At 42.7% G+C, this 24,004-nt stretch overlaps 2 long non-coding RNA genes across 2 annotated transcripts in view; both read right to left on the bottom strand.

Annotated features, from left to right (window-relative positions):
• Window positions 1-269: 269 nt before the first annotated feature.
• The window catches only part of LOC140709901 (uncharacterized), a 47,020-nt gene continuing 23,285 nt past the window's right edge, over window positions 270-24,004 (bottom strand). The window contains exon 2 of the long non-coding RNA XR_012090685.1: window positions 270-772. This is a non-coding gene — a long non-coding RNA (uncharacterized lncRNA). The remainder of the gene's footprint in view (window positions 773-24,004) is intronic.
• On the bottom strand, window positions 5,389-6,294 carry LOC140709900 (uncharacterized). The gene is made up of 2 exons (XR_012090684.1): window positions 6,177-6,294; window positions 5,389-5,621 (listed from the first exon to the last, which is right to left on the bottom strand). It is a non-coding gene; the product is annotated as an uncharacterized lncRNA (long non-coding RNA).

Consider the following 24,004-nt stretch of genomic DNA (forward strand, 5'->3'; position numbering starts at 1 on the left):
TAACAGTTTTGGGGGAGGATGTAAATGAGTTGATGCATATAGAGCCTTCACTGCAGTGCTTGCTGTAAAGAAAATTATTACTTAATAAAGCTGTCATTGACATGCAAACTTCATTCCACAGAATATTGTGAAATAGCCTTAGAGGTGTGAATCTATCTGTCATCCTCTGTATGAATGTAGGTATGAATGCATCTATCTCTCGAGCCTCAAGGCTATTCTGGCAAAATAAAAAATCATCATCTATTTATTTACTTAAAACCAATGGGCCATTAGATTAAAATGAGCTTATATTCAACGTAACATGAAGACACATTTTTACAAAGCAAACGAATCGAGACACAAAGGTCACAGTGGCGGCAATAACAACACAAACTAGGCTGTGAGAAGAGATGTGCTCAGGCCTTCCTGGATTTGGTGACTTTCTTCTGAGCCTAGATATCTGCCGTTTGAATCTTCCAGCATTTCTGCCTCCCTTACGGGTTTGCCCTTTGACTCTTCTCTTCCACTTATCTACTGTTGGGTAACAAACCACCCCGAACTTAATGCTATACAACACCAACAATCATTTCTTTTGCTCATAATATGCAAATTTGGGCAGGGCTCAGTGGAGCCAGCTCTTTACTGTTCCCCAGGATGTCAGCCAGGATGAGTCAGAGACCAGGGGCTGAGATCACACACAGACTCACGCACTCACTTCCTGGTCTGGTGGTGGTGACTGGTCTGCCTCTGTGGCTGCTTAACTTTCTCACACCGTGGGTTCCAACAGCAAGCACTGCAAGAGAAAAAGACAGAAGTGTGTCACATTTTTATACCTAGACTTGAAAGCTACCTAGTGTTCCATTCACACGTTCTGTTGGTTGAGAAAGTGACAAGCCCACCTAGGCTCAAGAGGAAGGAACACAGACCCCACCTAATGACAGGACTGACAACGGCACTTTGCCAAAACAGCCTGTGTGATGGACTTGTTTGGGGGGGAATTCTCCTTTTTAAATTTTAAATCCCAAAGCTTTGGATCTGGAGGTGCATATTTTTTGCATTTATATCCTTCCCCAAATGCATTTTTCTCAATAACAATTTATTGGAAATCCTTGCCATCAAGATGGTTATAGTCTAGCGGGAGAAACGCATGAATAAACAGATGAAAAAAAAAAAGCTGACTATCAGGAATTTTCTTGGAGGGAATTAGAGAAGGCCCCATCTAAGCCCAGCTGGGAAGTCAGAAAGTCCCCAGGAAGAGGGGTCTGTGAGTTGAGTATCAAGCATAAGGAGAGGGAAACTGTGATGATTAACTTGATGTATCAATTTGGCAAGGCAATGGTATTCAGATATTTGATCAAACACCAATCTAGATGCTCCTGAGGGCATTTCTTTTTAGATGAGATTAACATTTAAATCAGTAGACTTTGAGTAAAGCAGATTATCCTCCATAATGTCCATAGACTTCATCCAATCTTGAAGGCCATAAAAAAAAAAAAATGAGGTCTCCAAGAAAGAAGGAATTTTTCAGCCTGCCTTCAGACTCAAGATACAGCATCAACTCTTCCCTGAGTCTGCAGCCTGCCAAACTGCCCTGCAAATTTTGGAATGTCCAGTGCCAACAATCATGAGTGAAATCCTTAAAATGAATTTATCCTCTCCCCCTCTTTCTTCTCTCTGTCTTTGTCTCTCTCTCTGCAAATGTGCATGTGAACACATGTGCATACACACACACACACACACACACACATACACCCCTACTGAAGAACCCTGGCTAACACCGGAGGTAGACATGGAGGAGAAAGGAAAGCAAGGGTCATTCTAGAATGAAAAAACCCCCACAAAACCAGCATGAACAAAAGCACAGGAGGGAGACATGCATGAGAATTGTGGGAATGTGCACTGCAATTTCTGTAAAGGTTCTTAATGAGGGCCTCACTGTCAGATTCAGATACGACAGAAGAATCACTAAGCTAGGCTACTTTGGAATCAGCTTATTATCACAGCTCCTTATAGAAGGTAGGGGCAGGTATTCAGAAGCATCAATCCTATCCCAGTGAGTTCTAGTTTTATCTGTTTCAGGGATTTCTAATACTACTATCTTAAGTGCTCCTTCTGATGCCATTAGGCTAATTCAAGGGAGTCAGTAACTTCTCTTGACAATTTTTTAACCCCCACCAAAAACTATATTAGTAAATACGTCTATGGACCTATCATGTGGACAACATTGTGCTAGTCTTTATTTAGGAAGATAAAGAAAAATAAAGCAAATCCCTGCCCCCAAATTGGCCACAGCCCAGAAAACTGAAAACAACAACAACAACAACAAAAAAAACCCAACAACTGGTAAGTTTTAGCACTCTACTGTTAATGATCATTTATCTCACACTAAACAGATTTTTTCTTACTCTGTTTCATTATCATCACCATCACCAAACAATTACTGAATGCCAGATGATGGATGGAGGGATGGATGGACAGATGGGTGACTGAATAGACGAGTGAGTGGGTGGATGGATGGATGGATGGATGGATGGATGGATGGGTGGGTGGATGAATGGAAATACCTCTAAAGGAAGAAGATGCTGGAAACTCTGTTTTTTAAGGACAAGACAAGCCCAGAACACTTTCAGTGCCAGAGAGAAACAATCAATATAGAGTCTCCACTATTGTTTATAACACCCTCAGGAGTAGATATTATCATTCTTATTTTACAAATGGAGGGACATTTGTTGAAGCAGTTAGCATCCCCTAGTCTATACTCTATTTAGTTACAATGCAGTTAGGAAAGTGCTGCGATGTGGGTATATGCAAAATTTTATAGAATATGATAAGCTGAAATTACCTGCTTTTGAGACCAAAAAATTTTAGACCATTTTCTATCAAATTGGAGGCATTATTGGGCACTGAAGAAGCTGGTGCGTTAGAGATGATATTTTAAATGTGCCTTGAAGAGGGAATGGGATTACTCCTGAGACTGGGTAAGGGTGTCCCAGGGTGTGCATAGGCTTTGGGTGTGAAAGTGCATGGCATATTCAAACAATAGCAAGTTTGCTTATTATACCAGTAAGCCCACGTAAGAGAGGAGGAAAACGAGTTAGGAAAAGAGGTTGAGACTATGTGATGCAGAGTCACGAATGGTGTGGTAAGACCTACCTGAGGGTAATGAGAAGGCAGTGAAAAGTTAAAAAAATAAAATGAGGGGATAAGTGAGATTGGCTCTACATCTCAGTAAGATAACAGTGCCCAGGGTAGCATAGATTATAGCAGGAAGAAACGGAGACGAGAAGCTCAAGTCACTGAGAAGTATTTAAAGAAATTGAATTATCTTAATTCAGCATTTACTTTTGCCAGTATATATATCTACAAGACAGAAAATGATTTACAATTCATTTAAATTCAGGAGTGGGTGGAAATGGTCGATTCGATATTTTTAATCAACCAAAAAAGTTTGGCCTAAAGTTAGCAAGGCTTGTTGATTTGTGGGTGGCTAAACTTAACCCTCTTTGAGTCAGTATTTTATTGACTTTTTGGCAAAGCACAATTTTATATTTTTGAGAACTATCCACTTGACAACTTTCACATGAAATTGGAGGACTTGCTCTCCATCAAATAGTTCTTAGTAACTTGAGTTTCAATACTTTTATGTAAAGGAATCAAAAACATTTAAATCAAATTTCCTTTCAAGCAGACATCAACTTCAAAGTGATGGGAAAAGTGGATTGACAAAATCTGTTAAGGGGCTTGGTGGGCTAAAGTTATTTTGGGGGAAAACTGGTATTTTAAAAGGTACATAGTGAAAGCAAAATAAAAGAATTCACCAAAATTCCAATCCAAATGCCAAGAAATCCAATCCTGAATCCAGCACCTCTCCTCAAATTTCAATATCATTTGAATCCCAAATGTAAGTCTAACGATTTTAACCAGATGGAACTAATCTTTCTCACCTATTCTCTGCCGTGGGTTAGCAGCCAAGTGAAAGCCCATGCGGCAGGCATCCTCCCACACAGCCCCCAGTGATCTCTTTCTCCTAGTATTCCCACCCTTGCATGCCCCATAGTGCTATGGTTAGTCTGTGTGACCACTGCACGTGGCAAAGGTGATGGCATGTCGCTTCAGAGACTAGGTCATGAAAGACTGTGGCTTCTGTCTTGGGGACCGGCTTTCTGTCTCTAAGACTGCTTACTGTGGCGGAAGCATGCCTATGGAGAGGCGTGGGGGGCAAGGCACCCAGCAGTGAGTGAGGAAGACCCAGTGAAGAACAGTATTGCCTGAAATAAATCATGTGAGTGAACTTGAAAGCAAATTCCACACCTTGGTTGAGTCTTCAGATGACTGCAGCCCAGGCTGAACGCTTCACCACAACCTCGTGAGAAACCCCGAGCCACACCAAGTTCCTGACCCTTGAACACTGGGAGATAATAACTGTTATTTTAAGCCACTAAATTTTGAGATAATGTGTTATACAGCAATTGCTAGCTGTTATACCCTCTGCTATGAAAGTTTTCTTTTTTTTTTCAACATTATAGTGTGGTTTGATTTTCTTTAGAGCTATTTTAATTTGCCTTCAGACCCAACCCTCCTTTATGTAAGTTTAATGGAATGTTAGACTGCTTACCAGTGAGTCAGTTTTAAAATATCTATATATGTATTCCAGGTGTGTTCCAGCCCTAAACCAATGGGCTTTGTTTCTCCTGTTTCTGAACTGAAAGATTATCTCATTAACTCTTCTTCCTGCCTTCTAATACATGTGTATTTAAGGCTGTAAATTTCCCTCTAGGTGTTTCAGTAGTAATGTTTTCATTATCTGCTATAAATCTTTGATAGTTTTCATTAAAATTTCTTCTTTGACTAATTATATACAAGTGGGTTTTTTTTTTTTTGGTTTCTAAAGGTGTGTTGTTTGTGTATATGTGTACGTCTATATATGTATATATTATATGCATATACCACACATATAATTTTTCTGCTTTTTGCTTTGAATTTTATCACATTGCAGTTAGAGAGTGTTGTCTGTATTATATTGATTCTTCAGTATTTGTTATGGCTTCTAATAGGCTTGATATCTATTAAATAAATATTTGCAAATATTCCATGTGAGTGTGAAATACACACACATTATATTTATTGAATATAAGGCCGTATATATGTCAAATATATGTCAAATCCCATCAAATTTGTGAATGTGCATATTAGTCAAATTTTTTATATCGTTCTTATTTTTTTCTTTCTTGATCTCTCCACTTTTGAGAGGTACATTAAAATAATCCCAACAGAGATTGTAAACTAGTCAATTCCTAATTGAATTTCTAATTTTTTCCCATTGTGCAGCTATGTATTCATTTATTTAAATTTGACCATGTAAATAATAATTACTGGAGGACACATAGGTAAACATATACAGCACAAGCCTAGATAAGACTGAGATTTATTATAGGGAAAAAACAAGCTAAACGCACACACACAAACTCTCACTTCCAAAATCTTCGCAAGTGTGTACATGGCATTCCAATTTCCTAAGTCTCCTTGTTCATAGAGATCCATTTCTTCACCTGCTTCTCATCCCAGCACCGACCTCATAGACGTAAATGTTAATTGACTTGAATTGAAAAATCCTTAAATATTTGGAACAACAATCCAGGGGCCTAGAAAGATAATGGGTAATCATTTGTTATTACTATTAATAATAGTGAATTTTACACAAAACAAGAGGAAAAGCAAATCAATGAAACACCTCATTCCCCAGGTACTCTGACTTCCTGTGACTACATCAAATGCCAATGGTCTATTTAACAAAATAATTCCAAGTCCTAGACATTGATCACTTACTTTTAGCAAGTTTCTATACAGCAAATTCTAGTCTAATAATAAATAATTTCATTTTTACTTAAAATATGACTATTGTTATTATCATAATGATTTTGTTATTATGGGTACTCTTACTATTGTACCCAGGAGTAATAAGTTTCACTTTCTGAACACACTTCTTTATTTCTAAAATTTATTTTATCTCTTGGTTAGTCAAGCTCCTCATGTCCTTTATTTGTCTTCACAACTATGAAGTAAGCTGCACGAGGCAGGGCCTTGGTCTTCATTTTCTATTGTGATATTCCTAGCACCTAGAGTTGTGTGTGTTAAAGATGCTGAACACATGTCTAGTAAAGATGTTGAATGAATGAAGATTTAAACTCATATCTTACCTGGGCCACTAGTGCCAATTTTTAAAGGCTGTATCCATGGCAGTTGTTTTGACAGTTCTTGGTAGGGGACTGTGGCCCAGCACAAATTTACAGATGTCCCCTGTCTGACTGCAAGCTGCCATGAGAGTCAGCTCCAGAGCTGGTAGGGCAAGGACAGGGGAAAACAGAAAGAGCTGATCCCAGTAAAGAAAGTGAAGCTCTAATTATCTTGAAATCAGTTGTCAAACAGAGAAGGGATGGTGATTATCCTCAAATAAGAGACCTCCTCTCCAGGCCTCTAATTTGCAGGGCCTATAGCATAATCTGATTTCTTCAGGGTCCTTGAAAAGACGCTTTGTTCACCATGAGTGACATAACCCCAAGGGAAGAATGTAAAGGAATGAGCTAAGGCCATTACAAATCAAAGAACTGAAGCAGGGGAGGAAAACTGGGTGAGACTGGAATGAACTGCAGAGCGTCATTCCCCCTGGAGCGCTAGAGTCCTCAGAACCTGATTGTCAGTGTGGAGATGGCTCTCTCTGCCCTGGAACCCCCCTGGGTGGCTTCCTCATTCACCTAGTACACATACTATACACCTGGCCTGCTGCTGGCTTCTCTAGGCTGGTTCAAAAAGTCCAGTGACGTGGGAACATAGAAAGACTGATTTGAAAAAATTAATTTCAACCACTCAGTCAACAGGAATTTCTTAAGCATACAAAGTAATTATAAGGAGACTGAAATCTAGACTCAGACAAAATGAGGACCCTCCAATCCTGCCTCTCCTAGCTTGTGACCCTGGAAATGGAATTACCTCTCTCTGCCTCCGTTTTCTCAATTTCAATAGAGGGAGAATGACAGAAGCCATCTCACGGTGGTGTTGTGAGGATTTGAGTTGGTGTGTGAAAACCCCTTAGCACAGTGTCTGGCACAGAGTACTAAATGGTAGGCATCAGGCTGAGTTATTCAGCCAGCTGTCCTGGCGCAGATACCAGTTCTGTCTTTCTCTGACTCTAAGGGGTCCACATGGAAGGAAAGTAGAGGAAAAGGGGCTCCCAACTCCTTCTCCTGTAGAATAATTTTCATGGGACCTGGGGACTTGTTCCCATTCAATGAAGAATTTGGGGGCTTCCGCCACTTGGAGGTCAAGTAAGATGCAAAATTCAGAGGGTTTAGCTTAAGGATATAAAGATCCACTGGCCAGAGACACAGGATTAGGATGAAGAATCAAGGGTTTGAAGACAGGCAGACATAAGTTCTAATCCTAGCTCAGCACTTCACCAGCTCTGCTACCCTGAGCAAGACAGTGTTCCTCTCTGAGCTCAATTTCCCCATCTGTAGAACGTGGATGATAAATATGTATCTCTTTGTTTGACAACAATTGGACAAGGTAATGGTTGCAGAATATCCAACATAGTTTCTGAAACAGAATAAGGAGTTGAATAGCACAGGTTTCTTACCATAAAATAGAAAAGGATACCGACTTAAATCCAAACCAAGGCTCATTTAACAAGAAGTAGGAGCGAATGACCTGTCTAGTCAACAAGATGACCAGTATTTTACTTGCCACTTAAATCCCAAGTGTCCTAGCACATGGTAGGAGCTTAGTAAATATTTTCCCAGTTAACGATTGGCTCTCCCAGTGACTCATGCCTATCCATCTCTTCCCCGGGTCTCAGTTTCCCTATCTTGCAGTGAGATGGTTACCTCTATAAGGACTCTTCAGTTCTGAGTGACTAACAGCAATTTGTCTGTAGGTGGGTGGGTACAACATCACTAGGGTGTGCCTGTGATAGCATTCAGCAGTAAAGAGCTCCCCCTTACAGCTCTGCGCTACTAAACAGAGAGCAATTCATGTTCTCCTGGAACCCAGATCTTAATGCTGATAATAACTGGATTCTAAATGAAGCCTTCTAGACCTAAATTCTTTATGAAGCACTCTAGGGGAAATGGATGCGATAAACCCCAGCAGAGAATGGGGTGGGCATGTGAGGATCTGTCAGAATTTTGCAAAATGCAAATCAGACTGTCAGTGTCTCAGCTCCCAAATCAAGTTACAACAGCTTTGACACTCCCTTTCTAGCTTTCGTTTCCTCATTTCCCTCACTACAGTTGTGACATTCGAATCCTACAGCAACTGCCATGAAGCTTATTTTAAAAACTCAGCAGCAGAGAACCTTTCCCAAAGACGAATGACGATGGCCTTTCGCTTCTACTTCTCAGCGCACACTTAGTGCCACACATCCAAGGTGCATGCAGGGCTTGCACTCTGTCACTCCAAGTCCTCTAGGAAGTTCAACGCTAAGTCAGACCAAGGCTGGTCCATGGGGTTCAGGATGCACCTGGTGAAGGCTTAGCACTCCTGAGTATTAGTGACATGATAGGTGGGGAAACAAGTCTAATCCCTGACATTCTAGAAAGCGTTGTGTATGGTAGAAAGCAGACGAGGAGTGTTGGAGATAAACATAGATTCCATCCTGGATCCTAATACAAACTCTTTCCACCTTCTCTCCTCCTTCGATCCATTCTCCTTGTGGCACTCAAAGCAAGGCTTCTAATTCATTCTTTAATGTAAATCTCTCCAGTGGCCCTATTGCCCTCGGGATCAAGTATGCATTCCTTAGGCTGGTCCATAGGGCACTGCGTCATCTCATGCACCCACATCCCTCCCTCCACTCCACTCCCCAACATTTTCTCTGGACACCCCCGACTCTCTTTTGGCTTCCCAGTCTCTCATATCCATGTGACCACTTTATGTTGCCTGTCCTCTGCAAGCCTGCCTCTCATCACATGTTACTATGCTTACTTTTTTGGTGGGGGCAAAGTCTGGCTCTGTTGCCAGGCTGGAGTATGGTGGTGTGATCTCGGCTCACTGCAACCTCAGCCTCCTGGGTTCAAGCAATTCTCCTGTCTCAGCCTCTCAAGTGGCTGGGACTACAGGTGCACACCAACACGCCCAGCTAATTTTTGTATTTTTAGTAGTGACGGGGTTTCACCATGTTGGCCAGGATGGTCTCGACCTCTTGACCTCATGATCCGCCTGCCTCAGCCTCCCAAAGTGCTGGGATTATAGGCATGAGCCACCACGAGCGGCCTACTATGCTTATTTTTTAATCACCTGCCTTCTCCACCTGATAAGAAGCTCCTTAAAGGCCAAGGAATTGGTCTTACTCATTGTCCAACCCTCAGCACTAAGTATATTCACACTGTTGTACAATCATCACCACTACCTATCTCTAGAACTTTCTTCTTCCTCAACTGAAACTCTGTATTCATTAAACAACAACCCTTCATTCTCTGCCCCTGGAAACCACTATTCTACTGTCTCTATGAATTTCAATGCTCTAGGTGTCTCGTGTACGTGAGGTCATAAAGTGTTTATCCTTTGGCGCCTGGCTCATTTCACTTAGTATAATGTCCTCAAGGTTTGCCCATCTTGTAGCATGTGTGAAAACTGAGTTCATTTTTAAGGCTGAATAATATTCCATTGTATATTTAGACCCCATTTTGTGGACTGTTTATACATTGATGGACACTTGGGTAGTCTCCATCTTTTGGCTATTGCAAATAATGTTGCTACGGACATCGGTATACAAATATCTGTTCAAGACCCCACTTTCAGTGCTTTTGGGTGTGTACCTGGAAACTGAATTACCAGATCATTGTTAAGTCTAGGTTTTAATGTTCTGAGGAACTGTCATTCATACTATTTCCACAGTGGCTGCTCCATTTTCCCATCCCACCAGCAATTACACAAGGGTTCCAATTGCACCACAGCTTGGCCAACCCATTTGTTGTTTTGTTTTGTTTTAACTAACCATCTTAATGATGTTTCCCAAGTTTTAAAGCATTCAAGCTGTCCTCAAAACCACTGTCTGCATTCATCCAATGAGTATTGATTTAGTGAACAGGCACCGTTCTAGCTGCAGGGATGGAGTGGTGAGCGAAATCAATTTCTTCTGGCCAGGGAGCTGACATTCTCATTGGGAGAGAGAAAATAAACAATCTAAACAAACAACAAGTAACACATCAGATGATGATAGGCTTTATGAACAACAATAAAGCCAAGTGAGGAGACAGGCAAGGGGTAGCATTTCAGATTTGCTTGTAGTGAAGGCCCAATTAGAAGAGATGGGTTTTTAACTGCACTTGAGAACTGAGGAAACTGAGGCTCAGGTGGGGTATGTGACTTGTGAAGTTTGGGCAGCTAAAGTGGGAATGCAGCATCAGTTGTGCCTTTGAGACTACTCAGTGAGCTGCACACCTGTGACTTGTGTGCTTACCTGTATGTATGTTGTTCTCCAATAAAAAGCATAACTCCAGAACTTGCCATCCTTAAAGGACACCACACCGTCTGTCTTCTGTAAGTTTGGGAGAGTCAAGGACATGTTGGGTCCAGTAGACAGATCTAAATGATGATGGTTAGGGATCACAAGATGGCCCAGTGGGTGGATTTCTGGAAGGGGGGAGTGGGAGAGCTGCAGTGAGCTTGGCTATTCCCTTCAATCCTCTGCTGGGCTGGGCCTGGGGTCCAGCTCCTCACCTTTTCATTCTGGTGTGCAGTTGCTGAATCCCGCAGTGAAGGAAATATTTTTCTCACAGGCCACTCAAGAGACTGCAAATGGCAAAGAGGCTTTTCCCTCTCACCAATCCCACTCCCAGCCACTATTCCTGCGCCAATATCACGGGACAGACCCAGGGGAGACACAGTTTCCTGAAGAGATGAATCACTATAAGTGCTGTGAGGTTACCAATAGGGTCAAGGCAGTCACTCAGAAGTTGCAATAAAGTTTGGAATCTAAAATAAAGGCCTCCTCAGGCTCAGGAAATCGAACGGCTGCCCACAAAGGTGTCTGTAGACAAACTCTCTGCGGGTCACCAGCCTGTGTGTGCAACGACCAAATGACTCATTCTCTAAAGAGCACTTTTGGCTGCTGCAAATGATTACCAGCAGGTCCCCAAGGTTCACGTCACGCTGGAAGATTGACACCACAACAGAGGCAGACTTCCTGATAAGATCTCGTGGTTGGGTCTGGCGCAGGCATAGGGACAAAATATTTAGAAGCCTTTCCTCATTGTAGAGCCAGCTAGAATGTCGGACCCATTCATTCATTCATGAGGGCTTTGCGGTGTTGCAGAAAGCATGGTTCCCATCCTCAGGGGGCTCACACCCTCCAGATTGGGAGGCCAACCTGTTCACAGCCCCTATAACAAGTGTTAACAGTGGAGGGGAGCATTTGGGCTGGGAACACTGAAGAGGGGCTTGAGCATATCTAAGGAGTGCATCAGAGCTGAGGTCTGGGGTAAGTTTGGAGGGAACATGATGTGCCAAGATACCATGACGTGAGACCTTGGTGCATTTCATAAGGAGGGAAGGGGAATAATAGAGAAAACAAGACCAAGAACATGGAAAGCTATAATGCCAAGCTACCAATGAGACATGAAAGCATTCTGAGCCTGGAAGTGACATGCTGAGATTTGCATCGTAGATGATTGGCATAAAGGGTAGAGAGATGCAGGGAGTAACTTGAGCAGGAAGACCAGTGAGGAAGCCCGTCCAGGAGAAGGTAAAAGTATCATGGGAACAGAGGTGGAGCAAAGAGGTCATGGATTTGCAGAATTTTAATTGGCATGCCTTGAAAATACCCGAGATGTGACCCTGAAGGGAGAGAGGAGTAAAGATAGCTGGGAGCTGGCCATGCCACCATTGAAGCCAGCAAGAGGTGTGGGTTTGGAGGAAGGAGAGGATGAAGCACCTAAGTGTGGGCACCTGGATGGCTGGTAGGGCCTGTTACCAACAGCAGGATGATACCATGTGTCATGGAGCCAGCCTTCAGGGTCCTATGACACTCTGTGGGCACAAGAGGTGGCACATGCAGGAACCCAGCACCTGTGCTGGAGATGACCAGATCATCACTGTACTGCAGTGAATGAGAAGCTACAAGATGAAGTGCAATTAATGAGGGATCTGATTTGTGTATGGGTGCTTCTTTTCTCGTGATCTGGAATGTGTTTTCACAGCTCAGAGAGAAGAGAATAATCTTAGTAAAACAGACTTGCTCATTTCCTTCTGCGTGGAGGGGGCGTAGGTGACTGTGACTGCCTGTTTACACGTCTGGCTCCCCTACTGCACTTTTTGCCAAGCAAGAAGGGTGTCTTGTTCACCCCAAAATCCTGAGCACATGACATTGTCCGTCTATGGAGGCACACCATAAATACTCGCTGAATGAATAGCTGCATGAGGGTGAAGCTGTCCAGTAGGGAGGTTGGGTGGATATGTGGGCCTACTCCAGACCTCGAGAGAAAAATCTGTAGAGTTATGAATGTGGAGTTGTCCACCTATAGGAGTCAGCATCCACTAAATGCTGGTTAAATTGAATGTACCCAAGATTCTTCCTGCAGATGCCAGGCCGTGAGGGCTGGTGATTCTCATGGCATCTGCCTTTCCCCCAGCATATATTCCTCTCCCTACAAGGCCATACCTTCTCCTTGTAATCTGCCAGCACTGAATATGATCTAAAGGCAAAACTGGCCTTGGGAGAGCAAATGATTTGTTATGGCTCTTGCTCCTCCCTAGAGAGGCAACACTGCTAACCAGGCAACACCTAGTGAGCCACCGCACCCGGCCACAATCAGTGACTCTTACTCTGCATCTGATTGTGTTGTTGGAGTATTAGCACCTGCTGGCACCAGATCACTACCTCAATGATCTGTTAGAGCCGAAAGAGCTATTAAAACTCTTGCCTCGGTTGGGCGCAGTGGCTCATGCCTGTAATCCCAGTGCTTTTGGAGACCGAGTTGAGCAGATTGTTTGAGGTCAGGAGTTTGAGAACAACCTGACCAACGTGGTAAAACCCCCTCTCTACTAAAAATATTTAAAAATTAGCTGGGCGCAGTGGCACACGCCTGTAATTGCAGCTACTCGGGAGGCTCAGGCAGGAGAATCACTTGAACCTGGGAGATGGAAGTTGCCATGAGTTGAGATCGCACCACTGCACTCCAGCCTGGGTGACAGACTGAAACTCCATTAAAAAAAAAAAAAGCAACAAAAAGCCATCTTGCCTCTTTTTCTCCTACTGAGCTGCAACAGAAGGACTATTAGTGGTCTCAATACCCACAGCCAGGCCCTCTCTGCAGCTGCTCACCTTCGAAGATGTGGTTTCACAGACTGGCTGACATGGTGGGGAGACAGTGGTCCACCTCCTCCAAGTCTCTATAGTTCTCTGATGGTTTCCATAGGCAAACTCCTCTTGGTAACAAGCAACCCAGAATAAACTGCGGCATGGGGAGATGTGGAGTATTCCTTTCACCCTAATGTACACCAGCACAACCACGGTCCACCCACCATGCCGCAAATCTAACATCAACCCCAAATGAACCAGTGCCCCCAACTGGAAAACATGCTATGTTGAAATGCCACAAACAGACTCACCCAACCTATAATCTGCCAAATAGACTCTCTTTAGGGTTCATCAAAAATACCAACATTTTCTTCTTTTCAAATGGTTTGGGTTTGAGAAAACCCCAAGCAAATTTTACCAAACTGTTTATATTATTTGGTTTATGCCCAATTTAAGGGAAATTTAATCCACATGTTTCTGATTTGCTTACCATTAGATCCTCAAAATATTACTGTTCAAGAAGCATTTCCTATTTCTAATGTTTTGTTTTGTTTTTTTCCAAAGCCTATGCCTTTCAAATAACATAGAATAGGAGTACTTAAATTTTGGAGGTGGGGTAGTAAAACTCGGGGTTATCCTATTAGAAAAACGAACATGCATGCAAAGCTCTGGATCTAAATCCAAGAGGTTTACAGACTGCCCCCAAGTCAGGTGAAGATCTCATACTCTAGAAGGCAGCATCTAGAAAGCATCATCTGCCTTAGAAAACCATGGGGGAAAGTCACAGACAAAAGAACGTAGGCATGAATATCCCACTGCGGATTAGGTGTGTTACCTAATGGCTAATAAGACCTCATACAGCTGTTACAAGGATTAAAAACAGTAAGAGCTGTGAGGTGGTCTATGACAATCAGCAGCTATTGGGAACTTCCATCTTAGAGCACAACATGGAGGACTCTTCAGTCTTGGGGATACCATCTAGTTACCGTTTATGGATCTGAGCCTTTTTCAGCCTTCTCACTCCGGAAGCCAGTTCTCTGGCTCACTACTAAAAATGCCTGATGTTGTCAATCATGTATTTTTTAAATAATAAAATTTGAATTTTCTTGTTATCAGGTCATATCTGTTCAGTTCAGAAAAAAAAAATTACAAAGTGCGAAAACTATCCAACAGAAAATGAAAATCTTCCACCATTCTACCACTCAGAGAAACTGTTGATATTTTGATATATTTACAATCAGTGATATAAATGCAAATAATATCCTCAAGTTGCCACATCAACATATGTGTACAAATGAGGTCCCTGAACTCATATATAGCTGTTTTGCCTCCAACTGCCAAGCTCCCCTTTCTTTTTTTTTTTTTTTTTTTTTTTTTTTTTTTTTTTTTTTTTGAGATGGAGTCTCGCTCTGTTGCCCAGGCTGGAGTCCAGTGGCCTATCTCGGCTCACTGCAAGCTCAGTCTCCCGGGTTCCCACCATTCTCCTGCCTCAGCCTCCCAAGTAGCTGGGACTACAGGCGCCTGCCACCACACATGGCTAACTTTTTTGTATTTTTAAAGTAGAGACAGAGTTTCACCATGTTAGCCAGGATGGTCTCAATCTCCTGACCTCGTGATCGGCCCGCCTCAGCCTCCCAAAGTGCTGGGATTACAGGCATGACCCACCGTGCCCGGCTAAGCTGACCTTTCAATGTTTCCCCAAGTGATCTCAGGGAGCTCAGGGTGGGGGAGTCTCATGTGCACTCACAAGAGGGCCCTCCTGTTCTGTGCCCACCACGCTGTCTCCTACTCAGGAAACATCTCCAGGCCTCGATCGATGCTGTCTGTGTCAGTGCCCACTACGACAGTGGTGACATCTGAAGCTTGCTTTCTGGCACCACTGAGGGAACGACAGTGATCCTGTGTCCTCAGAACCCCCACTTGACTCTGTACTACACAAAGACGTGGAAAATGGAAAATGCTCTTAATCTTTATTCAACATCCCAGCGTGCCCTCTGAGCCTGCTGCTGTGCTGCTTGGGCCCTGGTCACACTGAGTCCTTGAGCACAGCTCCTTCAGTTTCTGCCTGAGGCCCCTTGTTACTGTTCAGGTAGGTGCCCATGGAGCTGGCTTGGGGGCTACAGGTATTTTGCTGTCCTCTCCACATCCCTTTCCCATTTCTCTGTCAAATGTCCTCTTTGATGTTTTCTTACCTCCATTAAGACAAACTCATGCAATTAAACACTTGCTTAATGAGTTTCTCTAACATGCAAAGACAGGTCTAAATCCCAGAGGTTCAGGCTCAGCTGGGACACAGGCTATTTTTATAAAATTGGAATCTTATTTCATCTGTGCTCCGGCATCATGTGCAAGTCAGCCTGTAATCAAAGATTCTTCTAAAATATAATTTTTAAATTTGCTACTAGGTAGTACTACATATAATTTTTCTACTCTGTTTTATTTGAGCAATACCGTATTCTTGGACTTTTAGAGCCTTTTTTGGTGTTTATGAAAAGGGTTGCAATAAATGTTTTTGCATATTCATGCTACTGTGTGGGTATTTAACCAAGTTCCAATGGTTCCTCCAGTTTTCTCTGTGACTGGAAAGACACAACTCCTCCCCGAGGGTTTACTTTCTCATTGTTAATGGATTTTTTCCAAGCTCCCTTCTAATTCTCCAGCTTTTAAGCTGAAAAGCAGGCGTTTTTCAAGCTCTTGGAACAGAAAGTCTTATTTAAGGAGGAAAGGCATGTCCTCAGTGAAGTGCCAAGGTCAAGCCTTTAGAATAAGGATTACAAACTGGCAGCCCCTGGGCTGAATCTGGCTCACAAATTGGTTTTGTTGGGTCTATACCACCCTTTCAGTATTGAACTTGAATCCTTTAGCCACATACTCTCTACTCATTTGCCCTGCCACCTCCATACCTCCATGCTTCACATTCAGCCTTTCCATTACAGAACCTGGCTGGCTCCCAGCGTCATTTGACTGGACTGCCCTGCTTTATAGTTTAGTCAATTACTCTTGTCTTGCCTGCATAGGGTTCCAATTAATTAATCAATTTATCAAATGAATCAAATACTTATTGAGCCCTTTCTGTGTTGGTTTCTGTGCTTGGTGCTGGGGACGTGACTATAAACAGCAGGTCTGTACTTTCAGAGAGTTTATTACAGGTAGAAAAGACAACACACAGACAAACATATGCCTCAACAAGCAGGAAAATATTGGGTAATGGTAAGAGCCACGATGAAAATAAAGCTGGGTGACATGGTAGAGAGTCATGAGGAGGATGAGTTTAGGGAGGGACTCTGAAGATGTGATGAGTAACCTGGAACCTGGATGACAAGGAGCAGCCTGCTCGTGAAAACCTAGAGTAGCCATTCTCAAACTCGGGTGAATCACACACACCTGGAGTGCTAAGTAAAACCCACATCTCAAGATCCCACCTTCAGGGTTTCAGATTCAGTAGATTTGGGGTGAGACCAGAAAACTGCATTTCTAACAAGGTCCCAGGTGATGCTGCTGCTGCTGGCCTAGGGACCATGCTTTGGGAGCAACTGGACTAGAGGAAGAGTGCTTTCAGTAGAGAAAATAACTGGTGCACAAGATCTGATGGAATTAAGTTTGGTGAGTTGAAGGAATAGATGGAAGAAACATGATGAGCAGGAGAAGGAGTGGGAGACTCAGAGTAGCAGGCAGGGGACAGATCTAAGAGGTCACTGGAGGTCAGGGTAAAGGGCTAGGTTTTGGACTAGTCTAAGTGGAATGAAAAGTCTTCAGGGAGGTTTAAACAGTGAGTGTTGTGATCTGTAATATGAGGATAATAACAGTATCAACCTAATAGTTTTGCTGTGAGAATTAAGAGAGTCAATATATGTAAGGTGTTTGCAACAATGCTTAAGAAATAGAGAGTACTCAGTAAATGTCAGGTATCATCACCATCACTGTCACCATCACCACCACCACCATCATCACCATTACCATCATCATCACCTCACCACTACCATCATCATCACCACCACCATCATCATCACCACCATCATCATCACCATCATCACCATCACCATCATCATCACCATCAACATCACCATCACCATCATCACCATCACCATCATCACCACCATCAACATCACCATCACCATCATCACCATCACCATCATCACCACCATCAACATCACCATCACCATCATCACCATCACCATCATCATCACCATCAACATCACCATCACCACCATCACCATCATCACCACCATCATCATCACCATCATCACCATCACCATCATCATCACCATCAACATCACCATCACCATCACCACCACCATCATCATCACCATCAACATCACCATCACCATCATCACCATCACCATCATCATCACCATCAGCATCACCACCACCATCATCACCATCACCATCATGATCACGACCACCACCATCACCACCACCACCATCACCATCACCACCACCACCATCACCATCACCATCATCATCACCATCATTATCACTATCACCACCACCATCACCACCACCACCATCACCATCACCACCACCATCATCACCATTACCATCATCATCACCTCACCACTACCATCATCATCACCACCACCATCATCATCACCACCATCATCATCACCATCATCACCATCACCATCATCATCACCATCAACATCACCATCATCATCACCATCATTATCACTATCACCACCATCACCATCATCACCATCATCACCATCACCATCATCACCATCACCATCATCATCACCACCATCACCATCACCATCATCACCACCACCATCATCATCACCACCATCACCATCACCATCATCACCACCACCATCATCATCACCTCACCACTACCATCATCATCACCACCACCATCACCACCACCACCATCATCACCATTACCATCATCATCACCTCACCACTACCATCATCATCACCACCACCATCATCATCACCACCATCATCATCACCATCATCACCATCACCATCATCATCACCATCAACATCACCATCACCATCATCACCATCACCATCATCATCACCATCAACATCACCATCACCATCACCACCACCATCATCACCATCACCATCATGATCACGACCACCACCATCACCACCACCACCATCACCATCACCACCACCACCATCACCATCACCATCATCATCACCATCATTATCACTATCACCACCACCATCACCACCACCACCATCACCATCACCACCACCACCATCACCATCACCATCATCATCACCATCATTATCACTATCACCACCACCATCACCACCACCACCATCACCATCACCACCACCACCATCACCATCACCATCATCATCACCATCATTATCACTATCACCACCACCATCACCACCACCACCATCACCATCACCACCACCACCATCACCATCACCATCATCACCATCATTATCACTATCACCACCACCATCACCACCACCACCATCACCATCACCACCACCATCATCACCATCACCATCATCATCACCAATACCACCCTCACCATCACCATCATCATCACCACCACCATCATCATCACCACTACCACCATCATCATCATCATTACCGCCACCATTATCATTACCACCACTACCTCTTTGTTCTTACCAGTAATGCCTCAGGAACATCTTTGTATCTGTTTAATTGAGCATGTGGGCTGGTGTTTCTCTAAGGTACATGCCTGAAAGTGTCATTGCCAAACTTCAAAATGTGCCCAAGTTTTATTTTCTACCTCTGACTGTTTTCCACAATCTCTGGCTGTTCTTACTTTAACAACACCTCAGACTCCAATAGCACAAGAAGAATTCTCGAAGGCAACAGCCTGGATGACCTCCTTTCCTGCAAAGGATGGAAAGTCTTATTTCAAAGCTTCCATTGACAAGATGATGGGTATGTTGTGGGCTCCTGATAATGCCAGGTAGGCATTTTAGGTAAGACTGTGCTTGCTCCCGGGTTTTCCCTGCTCTAATCCCTAAAAGCTTGATTCTCTCACTTGTGCTCCTGATTATATTTTCATTAATGTGGGACTTTAAATGAACTCTGAAGGCTATTTATACAAAATTCTGTCATTGCAGAATAAAATTAATTTGACATATTTGGCATTTTCTATTTCCTAAATATTTTTTTGCTCTCATAATGACAAACCTAAAAATATATATTTTTTTCTGATATAGTTTTTCTTTCTCTACAATCCCTCTGGAACTGTTAGGGTCATCACTCTTCCAGTCTGTCAATTGATCGTGATAATAATTGTCACCTTCATTGAGCATGTACTCTGGGCCAGGCATGGTATTCAGTACTTTTTATGTATTCTCTCATCCACCCCCATTTTACAGAGAAGGAAACTGAAGCCCTAAGAAGTTAAGTAACTGGTTCTGGGTCTCAGGAAACTCCAGCAGGCTGCTTTTGAACCTTTGCTCTTAGCCATTATACCCTACCATCTTCTGGATGTAACACAAGATACATAAGAGTTCTTATTTTATTTTATTTTTGAAAGCATTATTGCTTTTTTATTTATTATTTTAAAAATGCATGGTATGTATTATAATTCATATACCATACAATTCACACACTCAAAGTGTAGTATACAATTCAATGACCTTTATTATATTGACAGAGTTGTTTACCCATTGCCACAATCAATTTAGAAACATTTTCATTACCTCAAAACAGAAACCGTACCCCTTGGCTGTCATACACCTTCATTTGCTCATCATCCTCTGCCCCTGTCAGCCAATAAACTTCTTTCTGTCTCTTTGGATTTGCCTATTGTGAACGTTTTATAGAAATGGAATCAAATGTTATGTGGTTCTTGGTGTCTGACTTCTTTTACTGAGTATAATATCTTTGAGGTTCATCCATGTTGTAGCATGTATCAGCACTTCATTCCTTTTCATGGCTGAATAATATTCCTTTGTATGGACATACCATATTGTGTTTCTCCATTTGTCTTGTTGATGCACTCTTGAGTTGTTTCCACATGCTGGTTATTATCAATAATGTTGCTGTAAACATTAGTGTACAAGTTTTTGTGTGCACATATGTTTTCAATTCTCTTGGCTATATAGGACTGGAATTGTGGGTCATATGATAACTCTATGTTTAACTCTTTGAGACTGTTTTCTAAAGTGGCTGTGCCATCTTACATTCTTCCAAGCAGTATTCGAGGATTCCAATTTCTCCACGTCATCACCAACACTTCTTATCTATCCTTTGATGATAGCCGTATGAGTAGGTAGAGAGTGGTATTTCACTGCAGCTTTAATTTACATTTCTCTGATGGCTAGTGATGTGGAGCATCATTTCACGTGCTTTTAAGCTATTAGTATATCGTATTTCTAGAAATACCCATTCTGATCCTTTGACCATTTTTGGTTATTTGCCTTTTTAAATAATTGAATTATAATAGTTCCTTATGCTCCAGATTAAATTCCCTTATCAGATACATGATTGGCAAAAGGTTTCCCCCATTACATGGGTTGTCTTTTCACTTTTTTGATGGTGCCTGTTTTCCATTATGATTCTGTTGTCCAGTTTATGTTTTCTTCTGCTGCTTGTGTGTTTGGTATCATCTCTATCTTCTTTCTCTCTCCCTCTGTCTGTCTCTCTCCTCTTTGCTTTTATGCACACTTTCCTCTTCCTGTTTTCATCTCCTACTCATCCACGGGAAGTCAGTTTAAAATCTCCTCCTTTCGGCAAACTTCTCTGGTTTCCAAGACAGCTGGGATCCTGCTGGTAATCTCACAACCTCCTGCCCATCCCCTGTTGGATCTGATTGTTTACTCACCCCTCTCTCCTGGCAGACTACGTTCTCCTTTAGAAAAGGACTGGGTCTTCCTTACCACTGAGTTAGATCACCAGGCCGGGGACAGAGTAGCTCTCTATAATGCCGAAAGAAAGAAGGAAGGAAAGAAGACAGAGCACCCTGGGAGAGGGTGAGAGAGGACAGGACGGCAGGTGCCTGGGACAAGGAAGGGGCCTCTGTGGCTGGACGGCAGGTTTTACGTAGAAGAAAAAGCCAGCAGGTCTTTATCTTTGTGGGAGATAAAGCTGGAGAGATGGGAGGTGATTATGTCATGAAGGCCTTGAATGCCAGCTTTCATGTCTACAGAATTCAGACCCAAAATGAAGCTACTCACGTTTTGAACTAGAATTTCATTTGCTTCTACGAAGTGGACGGGAAATCAAAGAGGATGAGAAAACGGCAGAAATCAAGGTGTATTCCTAGAACTCCCTATTTTAAAAAAAATCTCTAGGTGCTGTGCAAAGAGTTCTGAACTTGGAATTAATTGACTCTACACCCAGATCCAACAAATTTGCTGTGTGACCTTGTCCAGGTCACTTAATTTCTCTGGCTTCAATTTTTTCACTGTGGTGTTCATTAGTATGCCTTGGCTCTAAGCTAGCTATTAAAATGGGGTTATATTGGAAGGCTTTCAGGGACCAACAGACTCAAGGGGTAGTTGTACAGCATGCTGGAACCATGGAAGGATTCAGGAGTCCTCCTTCCAGAGGCTGGAAAGCAGACACTCAAGTAGGGCCCAACAGCAGAACAACAGGCCCAACAGCAGAACAACCTGCCCAAGAGCCTGTCCCGGCGTGGAGCCCCCCGTCTTCCCCACCCTGCCATTCTATATCAGCCCTTTCATTTTTCTGTTTGGGATTCCACTTCCAGGAAGGGAAAGCTCACTTCACTGGCTTGGGAGTTGTCCTTGCCACTTGACTAGGGCAGGATGCACACCCCAAGTAGCCCCATCAGACTGTACCTAATGAGGAAGATGTAATTCCTCAAAAGGAGACTGAAGAGAAGGGAATTAAGTATTGGGACCACAGAAAACAATGAATACCCATTATAGCTACAAAAATGAGCAGGGGGCTGGCGTTACCACCTTCAAAGTCCCTTCCACATCTAATAATTTGTGATTCTATAATTCCAGGGGTAAAGTAAACATCTTTCCTTTTTTTTTAACCTGAGAAAAGCCAATATTAGAATGAGTGGTCTCAAATTTTGAGGATTTTGCTGAACTCAATATCCTCACCCCCAAAGAAGCAAGGTGATAGCGAAGCCCACTCCTGTTATCAAAGGTGAGAAACACCATCAGTTTCACTTATCTCAAGCCAACATGTTGTGTGTATATGTTACGTATCAGCCACTGTATTATGTACTATTAAGTATTGCTGTACATATTTTCTCATTGACTCTCCCAAATGACCTTGCATAGTAGGAATTACATATTTTACAGAAGAGGAACCTGAGGCTCAAAGCATGAAGAAACTTGCCTAAGGTCACAGAATGAGTAGGTGCTGGGACCAGATTTTGACCTGAGATGCATTTGTCTTCCAGCTGGGACTTGTGTCATACTTACGAGCTTTCAATAGCCTCACATGAGAGTAGAAATCCTTAACTGATCCACGTGACCCTATTTGACTCGATCATTGCCTCATCTTATATTGCAGGAGTCTTTACCCTCTGCCCTCAAATCGCACTGGCCTTCTTTGAGTTTATTAGACATGACCTACTGGCTCCCATGATGAATTTTGGCCTATGCTGTTCTCTCTGCTGCAGACACTGTTCTCAAGTTTCTCCCTCTGGCTTCCTCTTCGTATCTTAGCCAGATTACTTCCTTTCCTGATTTGCCAACTAGATCAACAGTTCACTTGTAAGTTCTTATCATCATCTTTGCAGTGTGTGTGTGTGTGTGTGTGTGTGTGTGTAAAAAGAGAGAGAGATTATTTTATTAATCTGTTTTCCCAGGAATCTGTGAGGTCTGGAGGGAAGATGCCATGTAGTATTTGCTCTCAAATATGCCTCTAGTGCCTACCAGGTGCCCGGAGCAGAGTAGGTACTCAAGAAACAAACTGAATGCATGGACTAGGCTACTACAGTTGGTCCACATTGCAGTTGGCTGAGCTCTCCCAGAAAAAAATAAGAGTAACTAGGAGAAAGTTGCTTTCCATATCCTTTCAATGTTCAGCCCCAACACGTTCTGAGATTGTGTCTGAAGAGTGTCAGGCATCATTTTTCTGTTAAAATTAGGCTGAAAAGTCACCCTCTACCCCCAAGAGAGAGTAAAAGTGTATGTCATATTGGCCCAGATTCTTGACTGGGTTCATTAAGAATCAAGCAGTTGACAGTTATTAATTCCTTTTGTTCTGCTCTGTCCTCCTCTCCCCAGTCCCATAAACATTTTCAAAATCTATGAACAATTAAAGAAGAATGAATAAAGTGAGTAGCTGCATAATCCCAGCCTTTGAACCCCCTCTGGCCCAGCACTGAGATCCTGCTAGCTATTCATTTGCAAGCGGTTTAGCAATTGGAGTCCCAGGAGAAGTTGTTGTGTCAGATGCGACATTTTGATCAGAGACGGTTGTTGGCCACCCATTGCTTGTGGTACAGTTTTGTGTATACTCTGGACTTCTTTGGCATCTGTGTTTTTAAAAATATTTTGCTCTGAAAATTTGATTAAACAAAGTGAGTTGAAAACAAATCAGCTACTGTTTGCATATCCAGTGCCTACGATTCCACAAGTGATTGGTGAAAAAAAAAATTACTGAATAATTTTACAAAAAAGTGAACAATAAAATTAGTGAATTCCTTAAACAAATTAAACTTTTACAACACCGAGGCACACTCACAGATCAGACCAACAGACTAGGGTGCTAAGCAGACACAAGCTTCTTGAGCCAAAGTGCTTTCAAAGAAAACCATCCATGCCTTTGTAAAACTGAAACCGCCTTTAAAC

Source organism: Chlorocebus sabaeus, chromosome 23 (genome assembly GCF_047675955.1).
Source record: "Chlorocebus sabaeus isolate Y175 chromosome 23, mChlSab1.0.hap1, whole genome shotgun sequence".
Taxonomy (NCBI): Eukaryota; Metazoa; Chordata; class Mammalia; order Primates; family Cercopithecidae; genus Chlorocebus; species Chlorocebus sabaeus.